Raw genomic sequence first — 15,630 nt, 5'->3', positions numbered from 1 at the left:
ACACAATCTCGTGAAACTACAAGTAGGTTTTATGCAAATTTGCCTAAAATTATTGACCATCAAAGACGTTGTCTATTGAATGCTTGAAGAATAAAAAGTTAACAAAAAACTGAAAACTTAACAAATATTGGACTAATCTCAAGAATATCAATTCCGAACCTTTACCATAAGAAGAATAAGAAAAAGTCAAAGTAGAATCCAGATAAACTTCCATTCCAGAAGCAAATTTTTCAAGAAGGATGGATATATATCATCGTAAAAGTCTACAAAGTGATGACTAATGATGAAATTTAAGTTGATCAAAGAAAATTTCTCTAAATCAAATCAGACATGAGGATAAACTTTGAATGTATAAACTTTCTACGATCTCAACCTTCTATATTCTTTTAAATACAAGGATAAACTTTCTCCAATCTCCTATATATATATTATATTTTTTTAATATTAATAGAAAATCTCATTAAAATTTTTTATTAGAACACACCCAATTTGGTAAAAAAAATAAATAAAGTTAACAGAAAAGATGGATATAAAGATTAATTTATCACAATAAATAAAAGTGGTGGAAAAATAATTATGTCATTTAAAATATAAAAAATCTAAATCCTCTAGGAAGTGAATGTTCAAAGGGTGAGTTGCTACTGCAGAGCTCTAATGGTAAAAATGATTTTTTCTCTTAAACAGAATATGATGAACATAGCAATATAAAACTCAAAACAGAATATTCTAGAATAACATAAATAGCAGGTATAAGAAACTTCAACGGACAGTCCTAGAAGAGCTGAATCATCACAGCATATTAATGTAATTAAAATGCATTAACTCCAACACTCCCCCTTTATGCCGTTTATGAGCAATTACTCCCATGAGCTCTCGAAGGAAGCAAAACATGTCGCGGGGTAGCGCCTTCGTAAAAATATCAGCAAGTTGATTTTCAGTCTTGCAATACTGCAGTTGAATTATTTTACTTTCAACAGCTTCCCTCACAGGGTGATATTTGAGTTCGATGTGTTTGGTCCGCTCGTGCTGTACCGGATTTCTCGCAATTGAGATTGCTGACTTATTGTCGCAATACAGCACTGTCCCATTGTCTTGCTTTAAACTAATGTCTTCTAAAATTCTTCGTAACCACATCACTTGTGAAGTAGCTTTTCCAGCTGCAACATATTCAGCTTCTGCTGGAGATTGAGCCACAATCTTTTGCTTCTTGGACAGCCAAGACATGTGTTTGTGCCAAGTTGAAAAATGTAGCCGGATGTGCTCTTCAAGTCATCTAAGCTTCCTGCCCAGTCACTGTCGCAGTACCCAATCAGTTCGGCTTGCATTGATGATTTGTACATGAGTCCGTAGTCAAGAGTGCCTTGTAGGTATCTCGAAATTCTTTTGCCAGCACCAAAGTGATTTGACTCGGCTCCTGCATAAATCTGGACAGCAGATTAGTTGCAAATAAAATATCAGGTCTTGTCATAGTGAGGTAGAGAAGGCTACCGATTAAACTCCTCAAGGTTGCGCTTGCAATCTTCTTTGCGCCGCCATCTTTCTTCAGCTTTTCACCGGTAGCCATTGGAGTATCAACACTTTTACATCCTGCCATACCGAATTTTTCAAAGATCCCTTTAGCATATTTCTTTTGAGTGAGAAAAATTCCATCTTCCACCTGCCTGATTTCAATGCCCAAAAAATAATTCAAGAGCCCAAGATCACTCATCTCATAACATTTCATCATCTCATGTTTGAACTGTTGCAGCAGAGAAGAATTACTCCTGTGAAAATTAGATCATCAACGTACAAACAAACAATTAAGATGTCAGAACCTTCTTTCTTTACATATAAAGTAGGTTCATTTTTACTTCTCTCAAAACCATTCTTGATGAAGTAAGTATTGATCTCCTTGTACCAAGCTCTTGGAGCTTGTTTAAGCCCATAAATAGCTTTCTTAAGCTTGTAAACTTTTTCTTCTCCCTCATCCATAAAGAACCCTTGAGGTTGCTCCACATAGATATCTTCATCGAGCTTTCCATTTAAGAAGGCTGATTTTACATCAAGCTGTAAAATCTGCCATTTCGTTTGAGCTGCAAGTGCAATCACAATTTGAATTGTCTCCATTCTTGCCACAGGTGAGAAAGTTTCGTAGAAGTCAATACCAGGCTTTTGTGTAAAGCCTCTGGCCACAAGTTGAGCTTTGAATTTCTGAACTTCTCCTTCTTGATTCAACTTGATCTTGTAAATCCATTTCAAGCTGATGATTTCTCTATCTTTCGGTATATCCACCAGCTGCCAAGTGTGGTTCTTCTCAATCATGCGCATTTCTTCTTTCATTGCTTCTCTCCAGACTTCAGAGTTATTTGCTTCTTCAAAACTTTCAGGTTCTGCTGTAACAAAATTACAGCTCTCATAAATCTCATTTACACTTCTTGTTCTCAAAGGTGGAGATTCTGGAGAAGAAAAACCCAAACTTTCACTTGGACTACCAACTCTAGGAGTAGATGGTGACAAATGATTTTGCTCTTCAATTTCTTCAGAGGAGTCTCATGGTGCAAGACTGAAAGAATAAGACTTCACATTCTTCTCTTTCCAATCCCATGATGAACTTTCATCAAAAACATCATCACGACTAACAATCAGCTTGTTAGTCTTTATGTTCAGGAGACGATAGCATTTAGTATATGAAGAGTAGCCAACAAAAATGCATCTCTCGCTTTTCTTATCAAATTTCGTTCTTTTTTCTGAAGGAACATGTGCATAACAAATGCAGCCAAAGATTTTAAAATGGCTTACCGAAGGCTTCACACCTGTCCATGCTTCATACGGAGTTTTGTTCTTCGCTGATTTCGTCGGGCATCTATTAAGGATGTAGACTGCCATGTCAACAGCTACTGCCCAGAAACACTTCGGAAGTCCCTTTTCATTTATCATGGTTCTTGCCATTTCACAAATGGTTCTATTCTTTCTCTCAGCCACTCCATTTTGTTGTGGAGAGTAGCCTGCTGTGAGCTGTTTCCAGATTCCTTCTTCTTTACAGTAAGATTCAAATTCTTGAGAAGTATATTCACCTCCCCTGTCACTTCGTATAGTTTTGATGGGACAGCCCTTATGTTTTTCTACTAAAGCTTTAAATCTCTTGACAGTTGTAAATGTCTCTGATTTTTCTTTTAAGAAATAGATCCATGTCATTCTAGAGAAATCGTCAATAAATGTCAAGAAATACCTGTGTTGTCCCAGGGATGTAGTTTTCATCGGTCCACAGATATCTGAATGAATAAGCTCCAAGGGCGCTTTGGCTCTCCATACCTTTCCTTTCTGAAAAGGTGCTCGATGTTGTTTTCCCATGATGCAGCTTTCACAAGATTTTTCATTTGTGCGAATGTCAGGCAATCCTTCCACCATTCTTTTATCCTTAAGTAGTTTCAGCCCATTGAAATTCAAATGGCAGTATCTTTTATGCCAAAGCCAAGTGCCATCAGAAACTTCTGCCTTTAAAGCATTATGTTGCAGCACAATTGGAAAGTTTTGGGTGTGTTCCAGAGCTTAATTAAAATGACAAATATATTTTGTCAAATCTAAAACCCAAGAAGTTATTTATATACTAATAAATAGCCCCAAATTAAATGCATGCATGCACAAATATATATACATTTCAAATACAATTGCATGCATAATGAAAAATACAATGTATGTTGAGTTTATACCGTGCATGCATGGATGTTTTTGGAATACATGCATGAAAATCACTATTATATGCAAGGATTAATAACACATGGTGGTTATACAATTCAAATTTTAAATTGCATAATGGTGATTAATGCACGATATATTATGCAAATTAAATAGCATAAAAAATGTTTGGTACGTGTGTAGGTTTTTGAAATTGCAATTTATTGGCATGCAATTAATATTCGATCGTTACATCCGTGAGAGTGCCTATAAAAGGGTGTTGTGCATCTCATTTGAACATACACCACCAAGAGAAGATCTCTTCTCTCCAATCCTCTCCTCCCCTGAAATATTTTCCGGCTGGAGTTTCCGATGAGTTTTCTGGTACAAATCCGGCAACTCTTTCTTAAATATTAAACCTCCCGACATAGCTCAACTTCCCCTCATTTTAGTTCTTTGAAGCTCCAAAATATTGGGGTGCCACCCGGTTCGGAGACGAATGTTGTTTTATCTTTGGGAACATTGCGCCATGAACCGAAGGCACTACCGGGGCATATTCATTTCTACGGAAAGAGGTTCTATCTCGACTCGACATGATTATCAAATTTATTTCGATAAAATTAGTGTGATTATCGAATTTATTTTGATAAAATTGTCGTGATTATCAAATTTATTTCGATAAATTATTATTGATTATCGAATTTTATTTTGATAAATTATTGTGATTATAAAATTTATTTCGATAAATTATTTTGATATCGAATTTTATTTTTTGATAATTATTTGACATTCTCGCAACATAAAATTATTGTAACAATTGTAAAATCGAATATTTTGATATATTGCGAGAATATCATTGCTTGATCAAATTTCTAACATCATATATGTTGCCGTCAATTCGAGTGTAGGCACCTCGATGTTTCCACTGTGTCGACAGATGCCGGTCGGACATAACAAAATGTTGTTTCGAGTATTCCGATTTATGGCATTGAAAAAAATATATGAAGCCATTGGATTGGATTTAATTCACACTGACGTGTGTAATTTAAAAAAAAAATTTAAGGTGAAAAAAAATTTATTTATAATCGATTGCATAAGATATTGCTATATTTACTGTTAAAGGAAAAAAGAAAAAGCAATAATGCCTTAATAATAATAAGGCTGAAAAATCAGCTGAGCTCTAAATTATGACAGTTCAAAGTGTGGCATAAACAAAATATAATTGATTGTCATTCCTATAGGTTTCCAATGATTTTCAAATGCAGAAATATATAGAATAGGTTGTGATTTGTATAGACTAATGACGAATTTTGTAACTTTTTAATTTTTTTTTTGAACGATTGTTAATTTAAAATTGCTCTAAGTTTGCACTAAATATGTTTGATTGGATAGACTAAGTTATAAGGTTTTAAGAATGTTCTCTTAATATTTTGATAGTGATTTTTTGTAAATATACTTTATTGTCCTTCTATTAGATAACAGTGTTATATATAATAAAATTTTGAAATAATTATTTTTAGTTGTCTCTTCTTAAATTTTTTTGTACAAAGGATACTTTTTTGTTATTAGTGATTTGGAAAAGGCAATGTATGGCGAATGGAAAAAGGAGATGATGTATCAGTTTTCATAATGCTTGACTGTAATATTTCTTTACGTCCAATTGCTTGAGTCAAATATTTATCAATTTCAGTTCCCCTTACCAACATAATAATGCACACAAAAAAAATATTTTCAAAACAAAAAGGAAAAGAAAAGCTCTCTAATTCCAAAGTTCCAACTGAAAATATAATATCGTTTGAAATTTAAATTTAAGATTACTTTGAAATCCAAAAAACAAAAGTGCATCCTTTCTAATTTCAATGTTCCAAATCAATCCAATCAAAGTAGTTGTTTTTTTTGTTGTAAACATTCTTTAACTTATCTAACTCACAGAAAACTAATCAAAACCTGATTTTCAGTTAGCTGTCAGAGTTCCCAGAGAACTTATGCATCAAATATTTCATGTGAAAAGAAAAAATTTAATTTTCACCCCACTAAAATAACCTAACTGAAACAACTTCAGAGAACCAATCCAATCAAAGCAGTTCATCCTTTTGAATAGTCTTTACTTATCCTACAAAAACAATTAAATCATACATTGATTATGTTCGACATCAAAGTTAGAACTAACTTATACATTAAATTTTCACATATACCGAAAAATCCGTGTAAGATGCCAAGGAAATAATGATCAACAATGAGCTTTTTTATTTGTTACTATTGTTTAAACAAAAATAATAAAAAGTAACCATAATACAAATAAAAAGTCCAAAAAAGAGAAAAATCGTAAGTATTTAAAAACTATACATTTTTTTCTTAAGACTATATAATAAAAATAAAAATAAAAACTATATATTTATTAACAAAGACCTAAAGATAAAAATCATTTTCAAAATTTCAGTTGTTATACATAATACAACTTTTATAATAAAAGGATAATAAAGTACACCGACAAACAATTACTTTTAAAATATTAAGAGAATATTCTGAAAGTTTTTTAACTTAATCTATCCAATCACACATTTGGTGAAAACTTAGAGCAATTTCAAATTAACAATCGGATAAAAAAAATTAAAAAAGTTCCTAAATTCATCATAAATCTATACAAATCACAACCCATCCACATGTTTCTACATTTCAAAATCATCGGAAACCTATATGAACTGCAATCGATTATATTTTGTTTGTCATAGAACAAACTAAAACTACATAATGATAACAGGGAAAAAAAATTCCAAACTTCTTAAAAACCTATAAATCCTATCACATTCTGTTTCTTGCAACAATTTAACCAAACAATTCCCAAACAAAATGATCAATCAACTCATCAATCTGTTAATATATAAACTCAAACGCGTACCTTTATACTCCCGGGAATGTTCTCAACCTCTGACGCCCAAGGACTAGATCAAGTCAGCGTTCTTTGGTGGATGAAGTTTTCAAATATATCTTTTCTATTTGTATGTTGGATCTGAAGGCAAATAATATAAAATAAAAGGAGAATAATAAAATATAAGGGGATAATCAACAAATATTCACTCAAAAACTATATATATTGATTTATTTACACATCATATATTTATAAAAACAAATTCAAACTACTATCATAAATATATTAATTACACTCATTAACCTCTAATTCAAATAATTCACAAATGACAATTAACTCACAAATTCAAAATTCAAATTCAAATTCAAATTATTCATTAATAATATTTAATTAACCAATTCAATTATCATTTAATTAAAATTCAATTTAATTTTCCATCAAATGCCTCCCGTAAATTGAATTTGCTCTTGACTCCCAAAGCAGCAACATTTCTTGAGAAATCGGGTCCACCAAGCGGTTTTGTGAAGATATCAACCAACTGCTCTTCACTTGGGCAATATGTAATATCAATGTAACCTTCATTAACAAGATCCCTTAAGAAGTGAAAGCGAAGACGGATGTGTTTTGATCTTCCATGAAAGACCGGATCTTTGGAAACAGAGATAGTCAATTTATTGTCACAGAACAATGTCGTAGGACCTTGCTCCTTGAAGCTCAAACTCTTAAGGATTCCTCTAAGCCACACAATTTGACTCCCAGCCAAAGATGCCACTATGTACTTTGATTCGGTGGTGGAAAGTGCCACAATTGGTTGTTTTTTCGAACTCCATGAAACAACTCCATCTCCAAGATTAAACACATAGCCAGATGTACTTCGAGAATCATCACACCTTCCTGCTAAGTCACTATCCGTATAGCCAACAAGTTTGATGGGAACGTTAGCTTCATAATATATGGCATAATCCAATGTCCCTTTCACGTACCTTAAAATTCTTTTGGCAGCCTCCCAATGATTCGAGAATGGCTTCTCCATGAATCTGCTAACCAAGCTCACAGCGGATATGATGTCAGACCGACTGGCTGTAAGGTACATCAAGTTTCCGATTAGGCTGCGAAACATTATTGTGTTAACCATCTTCCCTTTTCCGTTTTTGCTCAACTTCAAACCTGTTACGCAAGGGGTTGTTACTGAATTGGCATGCTCCATATTGAATTTTCTTAAAACCTCAACTGCATATTTTTCTTGAGAAATGAAAATTCCAGATTTTGATTGTTCAACCTTGATCCCAAGAAAATGATGCAATTCTCCCAAATCACTCATCTCAAATTCCTTCATTATAGCCGCTTTAAAATTCTCAAGCGTCTTCAAATCATTTACAGTGAAGATAAGACCGTCAACATAAAGGCTCACAATCATAACACCGCCATTGCAACATTTTTTGGCATAGAGAGTATGCTCGAGTGGGCATCTCTCAAAGCCAAACTTCAAGAAAAAATCATTAATCCTTCCGTACCATGCTTGAGGCGACTGCTTCAACCCATAAAGAGCTTTTATGAGTTTATAAACTTTGTGTTCCTCACCTTTTCGAACAAATCTAGGAGGTTGCTCCAAGTAAATTTCTTCTTGAATAAATCCATTCAAGAATGCGGATTTCACATCCATTTGGAATAATTTCCAATCATTTTGAGCTGCAAGTGAAAGAATCAATCGAATCGTATCAAGCCTGGAAACATGAGCAAATACCTCATTAAAGTCTTCTCCTTCTTTTTGCTTGTAGCCCTTCGCAACCAATCTTGCCTTATATTTGTTGACTGATCCATCAAGATTTGTTTTTGTCTTGAACACCCATTTTACACCAATTGGAGATTTATGTGGAGGCATGTAAGCTTCCAAGTGTCATTCTTCTCGATGGAATTAATCTCCTCTTTCATGGCTTGCACCAATTTCTTCTCCTTGGCTGCTTCTTCATACGAGATTGGATCTACCCCTGCAAAAAAAAGCAAAGTACACTTGGTTTGGCCCATCAATCGCTTCAGTTTTATCATAATGTTCTCTCAAAGTCCTTGTCCTTCTTGCCGTTGGAGCTGCAGAATTTTCAGCAGGTTCTTCTTCACCAATGTTTTGTTGCATTTGTTGAGTATCAACATCTTCAAAATTAAGAACCTGCCAATGTGAGAATTCTGATGATAAATCTGAAAAATCATTGGAAGCATTCTCATCAAATCGTACATCCCTGCTGATCACAATTTTCTTTGATTTTGGGTATTACAACTTGTAAGCTTTTGTTCTCACACTATACCCAATGAATATTCATTTTTCAGATTTATCATCAAGCTTACTCCTCAAAGAATTTGGGATGTGTGCATAGGCAACACTACCAAATGTTTTCAAGTGGCTAACATTCGGCTTCTTCCCATACCACACCTCATTCGGAGTATAATTCTCCAAACTCTTTGTCAGCGATCGAATGATCAAATAGACAGCACATGAGACTGCCTCTCCCCAAAATTCAGCTGGCATATTTTTCCTTTTCAGCATGCATCGAACCATATCCATGATGGTTCTATTTTTTCGTTCGGCAATGCCATTTTGTTGTGGTGAATATTGGGCTGTCAATTCATGTCGAATCCCATGGTTCCAACAGACATGTATTCCCCTCCACGATGACTTCGCAGGATTTTTATGTGAGAATTAGTAAATTTCTCAACCTGGGCTTTAAATTTTTTGAAACAAGGAAGTGCATCAGATTTTTCTTTCACCAAATAAACCCAAACTTTCCTTGTAAAGTCATCAATAAACAACAAGAAATATCGGTTACCTCAAAGCGATGGAACTTTAATTGGCCCGCATAAATCTATGTTAACTAGTTCCAAAGGCATTTTTTATTTCCAATCAGATTTTGATGGGAAAGACTCTCGATGTTGCTTTCCCAATTGGCACTCTTCACAAACTTCTTGTACTCCTCCGATTTTGGGTAGTCCATATACAATCGATTTATTCGACAACTCCTACAAGCTCCCAAAATTAAGGTGCCCAAACCTGTCATGCCACAGCTTGGAGATTTGCTCATTAACAGCAAGATTTCCAGCATTATTTAAGATATCAAGCTTCAAAACAAACAAATTGTTTGCTCCCAAACCAATTTTTACTATGATTTGATTTTTCTTCTTCATAGTGCAAAAGTTGTCAACAAAATGAATATCAATCCCCTTTTTCATTAAGTGGCCAACACTTAACAAATTGCTTTGTAATCCAAGAACATAAAATACCTCAGACATTTTCTCAACTCTCCCATTTTTCGCCTTGAATGAGAATTCTTCAACGCCTTCGATCTTATATGCCTTGGCATCTCCAATTGTAACCTGCCCATGATTAGCTTCGACAAGAGTGGAAAACAAATTTTTATTTCCAGTTATGTGTTTGAAGCAAATACCAAATATCCCCAATATTTCCATTTGAAGCAATCAACAATGTTTCTGTATTTTCGACTCATTTCTCATGCATAAAACCATTTTCACGCCTTTTTCTGGATATTTTTCCCAACAATCAGAAATTTTATGTCCAGGTTTGTGACAATAATATCACTCTACATAAAGTTTTGTACCATTATAGTTACCGCGCCCTCTTCCTCATTGGGTGAAAGATCGTAATTTCTCATCTTCACGCCGCTCTTTATTTGCTGGCCACCCCTTCCTCGTCCCCAGCTTTGATTTCGTGCTCGCCCGTGTCCACAAAAGAAACCACGCCCTCCCGTAAATTGGGACTTCAAAGCGTGATCTTGAGAAATGGAACGTTGAGAATTCCTTTGAAGTATTCTTACTTCATAGGCCTCACAGTCTTTCGCTTTTCTGTCTTTCGGCAGCAGTGAGTCAGGATTCGTCCTCTGGAGCACCTATACCATACCAATTTGAAAGCAAGGAGAATAATAAAATATATGGGGATAATCAAGAAATATTCACTCAAAAAATATATATATAAATTTACTTACACATCATATATTTATAAAAAAAAAATTCAAACTACTACCATAAATATATTAATTACACTAGTTAACCTCTAATTCAAATAATTTACAAATGACAATTAACTCACAAATTCAAAATTCAAATTTAAATTATTCATTAATAATATTTAATTAACTAATTCAATTATCGTTTAATTAAAATTCAATTTAATTTTCTATCACGATCATCTCTTCCAGAATTCTGTCCTCAATCTCCTGCATTCGCTGCTTTGATATATCCTTCTCGTTCGAAGAAGAGCAGAAGACGAATTCTGATAGCCGCTTGCCGGCAATACTTGTCTACCTCAAACATTCCAGCAGTCATTAGATGGTAGGTACGAACAATCTTCTTTTCTCAATCCTATAAGCCCGGAAAATCGCCTGCTGTTCGACTGAAGGATTCCAGAGGATGTCCAGCAGAATGACCCTGGAAGCCCCAACCAGACTTATGCCCTCAAAGCAGCACCTCGTTGAAACCAGCAAGATTTTTGAATCATTTTCTGTATCGTTGAATGCCTTGAACACATTTTCGCGTTGCTTCTTCCGTAGCTTTCCTTCCAGCATCAGAATTTCCTTCCCGGTCGTTCCACTGAAAGGTCGCGGTCAGATGCTCTTTGATCAAATCCAAGGGCGGAATATGTTGGCTGAAGATGAGCACTTCTTCATTCAGGGTCGTACTGAGGCAGACAAACTCGAGGATGAATTTTATTTTGACAACTCTAATTATGTTTTGACGCCTGGACTGCTTGCATATAAATTCCATCGGTTGGCACTTGCCACTTGCATTTTTGGGTGAGGTAAGGGTGAACAGATACCAAAGAAAATCCAAATTCACTCTTAAGTGTTTGCAGGACAGTTCCCTTGTGCATGTGCACAAACGGCGACATGGAGACTTTAAGCCTCTCCAGTGCATGATTGATGCTTCTGGAAGCAACGTAGGCCGTGAGCTTTGGGCTTCTTATCTGAATGCAGAATTTCAGCAAATGTCTGATCCTGCTTAATCTTTCCTGCCACTATCGGCCTTACGATCTTCAGGGTGTTGAACAGCTATTCGAAGTTGTTTGGAATGGGGTCCCGGAAAGTATGAGACACTTTTCTCTCTTGAGCTGAAGTAGTGAAATCCAAATCTTACTCGTGTGGTTACGAGGAGTATGGCCTTCATCAAGAATTACTGTCCAGACATCTCAAGAAGTGTCGACCTTAGAACTTCCAAGTTCTGTTCAGCAACTTCTCGAAAAGATTGTAGCTAATATCAGTACTGCCCGCCATGTTCTTCCAGAGGGTAACTCAAGTCCTTCTCGCTGGTGTTCGTACATAGTTTCTTGTACACCAGCCTTGATGCTCCAAACTGGGCCGCAGTTTACCTCAGCTGCATCCGCTACTGGGAGATTAATGGTGCCGAGATCCAGACCCTCCCCATTCTCCTGCTTCTTCTTCTTTCCCAGAGCACGATGAGCTTTGATCGCCTGCAAAACGAGAAAGAAGAAGTCATATAAACAGGGGTAGCTTCCCAAATTATAAATCAACGTAAAATTGCACTGACCTACTTTTGGAAATCACAATAGTGCAGAATTAGGGAGAATAGATAAATTAAAAGGAACAATTTTGATGTTACCCAAAGTTGGATGATTTTCTGATTTTTGTTTTTTAAAGGAAGCAATGGATATATACTTACCCACGGAGGAAGTACATCCTTCGGATGAATCGCCACATGTTGACAGTAGATACCATACAGTCCTTAATCCTCTTCTAATGTCAATTCATGCAGCCCTCGAGCACACCTGCGCTCCTGATTGTCTTCCTCCTCTTCATCCACTTGAACAGCCTGCAGGCCGTGAATGCAACGCTAGTTATCATATTGCTGTCTGAACTAAAATAGTGCTGAATCAGTTCTCAATCCGTGTCGAATCTGTTATTCTCTATTGAATCTAAATGACTTACCTCACGGCTGGTAATCGTCCCCATTTCTTCCACACCGCACTTAAAGTTGAACTCATCAATCAAATCGTCCATCTCCTTCATCAACTCAGCTTCTCTCTGCTCCTCTTCTGCAGTGGCACAACATCGTCTTCATACCTGAACTTCTTCGGAAGAGCAGAGCAGCCTACAGCTTCGCCTGTATGCATTGTCCCAGATGGTGGTCCTAGAATGGATACTTCTAGGAACTTGAAGATGTCAAGTCGTTTTGGTCCCTGTCATGAACTTCGTCATCTCCATCACCGCTGTTTCTCCCAGTCCGTGGAGCTTTCAAATGCTGTGCTTTTGAGACTGTACCCGCCTGCTCCAATCTGTGTTCTTCGACTTAACAAATCTCCGACAGCCTCCTCCGCTTTTCCGTCTTCCTCTGAGGAGAGTTCATTGGAGCGTTCCGTTTTGGAGTACCAATTCTGCACTGACCTGAAGCCTCCACAGACGCACTGTCGTCTGCTGTGCCAACTCTTTTGTCGTTGCTCAATTTTCGCCTTTTCCTCAGAGTGAAGTCTTCGTCGCCCGACAGCTCATCCATAACATAAACTGAGGACAGGTGCATATTGATCCTCTGCAGACAGCATTCCGCAATTCTCCGACTCCTTTGCACTCTTCTGATACATCAGGGGTTACCAGCAATGCCTCCGCTGGCAGCATCCACTGAATCTCCATCTATACCAGCTACTTCTTCAGCTGAAGCCATTGAATTATATGGCCTATCGGCACTGCTGCTGCTGACACTATCCCCCGAATCTCATTCCAAATCGTCAATTTCATGGCATTCTTCGAGGGGAGACAACGTATTGGAGAGGCCTATATATAGGTTGAAAGATGCTCGACAAACTGTAATCAGAACAACTAAACCTATGGGAAAAATCAAATTGTAATCTAAACTTACCAAATCTAAAATAGACAAATCAAAACTAATCTAAACAAATATTAAATTAAATCTAAATCTAAAATATCTCAACAATCCTGGTTGGAGTGGCAGTCGAGTTCACGGACTGTACACTCATCGCCAAAAATTGGAGCATAAATATGAGCTCAATTCCTCAAATACTCCAAAATTTCATTTAATACTTCTTCCGAATGAAGGCAAAATCCAATAAATAAACGAGAAAGCAAACAAGAAGGCATGGCTAGAGAAGAACTCAAAAGACTTTGTATTGCTATACTTCTTCAAGTGATGATACAAACAATGAATTAACTAAACTAATGCTAGTCAAAGTCAAAGTCATGAAATGTGCTCAAGAATTATGCCTAGCATAGTTTTTGGCCTTAATTGAATGAAGTATGCTTTGATGTTTATTTATTTTTTACAATAGATTAAACTATCACCGAAGGCTGCATTTCAACGTACTGCGTTTCTTCTGCAACATTTTTCTCTTATTTTCAGTTTGTGTCCCTGAATAAAGAGACGCAAATATGAGACTGTCAATCAGTGATATTATCAAATGTTAGAATTTTCTTTAGTCAGCCATTGCCTTCTTGATCATCTACCTCTTCTAACCTATCCAAACAAGCGTTGTCCACCTACAAATGTGAAAGCAATTGCCCATTATTGTAGTTTTTGAAATAGAAGCAGTATAGCTTCAAGAACAATATACTTACCCACGAACTCAAAAAACCTGGTATGCATCAAACTCCAAATGACCACAGGACGTGCAAATCATTCCTTGGTTACCTATATAGGACAGGTCATGGTTTTTGTCAGTACGTCCTTCATTTTGAGCTGCCTGGAGCTCTTCATCGACCTGCAGCTCATGGAAGTTCAATTTGGGTATCAAAAAAAAAATCCAGTTGTAGTGGGAAGATCATCTCCTGTTTCAGGTTTGCCGTCGCATCCTGTCGTATCAAGAACATGAAGGCTCTCCGTTTCAAAATCTACAACCATGTTGGAGAAATCATAACGTTAAATTTTTCTCCCTTGAAGTTTTCACTGATAAGCGAACAACAAATAGAGAAAACATACTGCTTCCATATATATGCTTAATCATTGCAGATATCTTATTTCATGCTTTTTCAGTCACTACAGGTGCCGGCTCCAGCAACGGCACATCTCTCACAGGCTCAACCCACTCGAGCATTGGTGGTGTTGGGTAGTCATGTGCCACTTCATCCCTATCGAGCAGCCCCAGCTCATCACTTGAATAGAGATTTTTCTCTCGATCCTCATCTTTGTTGCACGAACCCTTCCAATGCACCACGGAGGAATCTCTAGCATCTCCGATGTTATCTTAGAATGGAGGAACTCTAGAAAATCTTCAGTGCAGGAGACCCCAATTCTCTTCTCTCATCTCTTAGTACGATGGCTCTATCATTCCCCTTGACGGAGAATTCATTCTCTCGTCTCTAACCACAATAGCTCCATCGTACATTCCCATTGTTGGTTCAAATGTATCATTTCCTTTAGCTAATTTGAACTCAAATTGAAACGATCTCAATGCACACTTTGATTATAATCGGTGCAGAATTTAGAAATTAGTGAGATAAAAAATAACCATTTTTATAAGAATGGTTGTGCTGAACATTCTATTTAATAATAAATATTATAACCTAGAAATTTTGTAAAAGTACTTAGGCTGACATTTTATTTTGTTTTTGTATAAATATTGGTTCTGACATTCGGGTTTCATAACGGATGACTGCAAAAAAACCTACATGCAATATAGACAAAATGTGCACTAATTAAGTTCATAAATAGCAAAAAAATGAAATCAAAATATATTTGTATTGGAACTTGGAACAAAAGAGAATTCAAGATTTAATTTTATGGTTAAAAAACATATAAATTGATGGACAACTCAAATTCTTTACAAAAGACAAATATAATATTGTCATAAGAATATTTTAATTTTAGTTTATATGAAGCATATATCTGATAGGCGGAACAAGTTATAACATCAGATTTTATATTAAAGCTATGACATATTATTACAAAACAATATTTAATCTTTGTCCACGTCAAATTAAGCTACCTAAATAATAAATACCTAAAATAATTTTAGGTATTTTCACAATATATTACTAAAAGAAACATTTTTGTACTTTCTCTTGAAATAATTCCTACATAAAAATGCAATGCATTCTTTTTCACAATACTATATTGATTGGTAGTATATAAATCAAGTATGA

Source organism: Andrographis paniculata, unplaced genomic scaffold, assembly GCF_009805555.1.
Source record: "Andrographis paniculata isolate CXL003 unplaced genomic scaffold, ASM980555v1 Contig80END, whole genome shotgun sequence".
NCBI classification, from domain to species: domain Eukaryota; kingdom Viridiplantae; phylum Streptophyta; class Magnoliopsida; order Lamiales; family Acanthaceae; genus Andrographis; species Andrographis paniculata.
Note: the sequence above shows the minus strand (reverse complement) of the source record.